This window comes from Nicotiana tomentosiformis, chromosome 3 (genome assembly GCF_000390325.3).
Source record: "Nicotiana tomentosiformis chromosome 3, ASM39032v3, whole genome shotgun sequence".
Classification (NCBI taxonomy): domain Eukaryota; kingdom Viridiplantae; phylum Streptophyta; class Magnoliopsida; order Solanales; family Solanaceae; genus Nicotiana; species Nicotiana tomentosiformis.
The window spans coordinates 121,450,310-121,453,621 of record NC_090814.1 but is presented as its reverse complement, the minus strand read 5'-3'; the positions used below and the strand labels follow the sequence as shown (position 1 = coordinate 121,453,621).

The window sequence follows — 3,312 nt, the reverse complement described above, 5'->3', positions numbered from 1 at the left end:
CAAGAAAAGAGCGCAAAAGCATCAAGTAACCAAACCGTGCTACAGACCAAGCTTCGCGAGGTCTATAGACAGGTTGACCGCGCTATAGACCAGGCTTCGCGAGGTCTATAGCCAGGTTGATCGTGCTATAGACCAGGTTTCGCGAGGTCTATAGCCAGATTGACCGCACTATAGACCAGGCTTCGCGAGGTCTATAGCCAGGTCGATCTCGCTATAGACCAGGATTCGCGAGATCTATAGCCAGGTTGATCGCGCTACGGACCAGGCTTTGCAAGGCCTATAGCCAGGTTGACCGCGCTACAGACCAAGCTTCGTGAGCTCTATAGCATGGTAATTAAAAGTCACGGGATAAAAGACCCCAACCCAGATTTGGACCGGGAGATTGATGAAAATACTCCCCAAACGAGTTATTCTAGGGTTGGACATGATTTTGGAGAAGAAATAAGTTGTCAAGCACTGTGGAGCAAGAATCAAACGAGTTTTCCCTTTCTTTATCTCCTTATTTTGTAGTTTAATGTCTTTAAACATTATGTTGATTGTTGTTGTATTTATGAGTAGCTAAACTCTTTTATCTAAGGTTTGATGGAACCTATTGGAGGATGATTTTCTACTGCTTTTAATATAGATTTGCCTTTGATTTTTCTCTACTTGTTCAACTATATTTTTATTGTTGTTAATTGAAGAGCTCTCAATTAACTATGCCTATTTAGTGTGTATATTGCTTGAGAGAGAGTACATATTTAGGTAATTTTTGAACAACACCACTTCTAACGTAGTTGAGAAATCAATACGGAGGGTTTAATGGCGGAATTAGAGATAACGAAGACTTGGTGCAATCGTAGTGAGCGGTAAATTAATGTCAGCTAGCGTAGTTCGCGAGAATACGTCTAGTAAATTGTGGTAGGTGCTCGAGAGAGAGCTACGACAATCAATGTACTCACGATTGGTAGAGAATATTTAAGAAAATTCATAGAAAATGTAGTGGGAAAGATTCCAACAATAGGGGAAATCATAACCTTAGACTTTTACAAATCTTGTCTACAACTTTTGCTTTATTAGTTATAAATTACTGCATTTTTAATTACTTTGATCTTAGTGAGTAAACTCTCAATCATTATATAATATTTCTGAAGGTTGATTACTTGAATTCGTGCAAAACTATTGGTTGTAGTTAGTACGTTATTTTCCTGTGGGATTCGACTCCGGACTTGTAAATCGGATTATATTTGCAACGACCGCTAGACCTCTTAGGAGGCATAGTTGGGCGTGATCACCCATCAAGGCTTGTTCAAGAGGATCTATGGGGCTTATATAAGGCACCAATGAAGTCACATCACTTTCTACTACAGAAATCATGGATAGCTCTTCATAGCGGGCTGGCAATCTGAGTGCTTTATACAAATTGTATATCTCCACTCGATCACCCATTCTCATTGTCATTTTTCCTTCACATACATCGATAATAGCTCATCCCGTGGCTAAGAATGGATGCCCTAAAATAAATGGGACTTCCTGATCAGGCTCATAGTCCAAGATAATGAAATCAGCATGGAATATGAAATAACCCACTCGAACTAACACATCTAGAGTACTCCTTCAGGATGAGCAAGGGAGCGATCAGCCAACTGTAAAATCACCGTGGTTGGGAGCGGCTCACCAAACCCCAACTGTCTGAACATAGATAGAGACATCAAATTGATGCTTTCCCCAAGATCACACAAAGCTCGCTCGACTGTGTGCTTACCAATTGAGATTTGGATAGTGAAACTACCTGGATCCTTCAATTTTTGAGGTAGGTTGCTTTGAATTCTTGAGTTACATTCTTCAGTAAGTGCCACAGACTCAAACTCTGTCAACCTCCTCTTATTTGCTACTATGTCCTTGATGTATTTGGCATATTTGGGCACTTCTTGCAAGATGTCTACCAGCGGAATATTGATTTGCACCTGCTTCAAAATATCAAGAAACGTTTTATAAGCAGCATTATCCTTCACTTTCTGCAATCTTTGAGGGAATTGAGGTGGTGGCCTCACAACTAATGGTAGGGGTTGCTTTGCCACCGCCTCTTCAGCTGGCTTCTTTGACTCTTTTTCCTTTTCTTATTCTGCTTCTATGGTGGCCGATTTCTTATTAAAGGTCACTTGCTTTCTCTTTTTCGATGGGACTTCTTCTAACTGTCTCCTATTACTCAATGACATATCATCGATAAATGCCTTAGGATTAGCCTCACTGTTTCTTGGAAGAGCTCCAACTGGTCGAGTATTTTGGGCACTGGCAAGTTGCCCCATTTGTCGCTCCAAATTTCTCATTGCTACTGCTTGGGCCTGCTGGTCAACCATCAATTTCTTTAGCATCTCCTTAATGTGACTCATTGGATTTGTAGGTTGTTTAGCCTGTGGTGGTCTATGTTGCTGTTGAGGAGCTTGTGGCCTGTACTGATTCCGAGCATCTTAATTTCCACCCCAAGAGACATTTGAGTGGTTCCTCCAGTTAGGATTGCAAGTGTTCCCATACTAGTTTGTCTGGCTCCTATTTTCATTACCCACAAAACAAACAGACTCTGGATTAGCGGGGCATAAGTCGCTCGTATGACCCTCTCCACATACTTCACAAAATATCTGCACCTGTTGCACTAGCTGAGCTTGTTGCTTAACCAAGGTCATCTTATTTACTTGGTTGGCCAATGTGGCAACCTGCGCTGATAATGCAGAAACAACATCTAACTCGAGGACCCCTGCGGATTTTTGAACTGTGTGTCTACCCATCTCTCCTTGCAAATCAGGATTTCTTTTGGTGATTTTGTTCAATAATGCATATATCTCATCGAATCTTTTCTCCAATACTTGACCTCTCGCTACAACGTCTACCATAAGTTTTGTCTCTGGATGGATCCCTTCTATGAAGGTGTGAGCTAACACTTCATTTGTCTGGTTGTGATGAGGATAGTTTTTGAACAACCCCTTGAACCTTTCCCAAGATGAATATGATGAATCCCATGATTTCTAATTAAAGGCGAATATCTCACTTCTGATCTTTGCAGTTTTGCCTGAAGGAAAGAACCGTGTAAAACATTTCTTTGCCAGATCATTCCATGATATAATAGAATTAGTTGGTTCCGCCTTCAACCACCATTTTGCTTCGCCCAACAGAGAAAACGAGAACAATATGAGCCTCACATAGTCTGGAGTGACTCCGTTAGTGATATAAGTATCACTAATCTCCAAGAAGTTTAGGATGTGTTATTGTGGATCCTCGTGTGGAAGACCCATAAACTGCCCATTCGCATGTAGTAGCTAGATCACACTCTATTTC

The 3,312-nt window shown here is 41.2% G+C and overlaps 1 non-coding gene across 1 annotated transcript; it reads left to right on the top strand.

The window, feature by feature from the left end:
• The first annotated feature begins 2,928 nt into the window (after positions 1–2,928).
• Positions 2,929–3,035, top strand: LOC117280822 (small nucleolar RNA R71). Its single transcript, XR_004511408.1, has one exon. It is a non-coding gene; the product is annotated as a small nucleolar RNA R71 (small nucleolar RNA).
• The last annotated feature ends 277 nt before the right edge of the window (positions 3,036–3,312 follow it).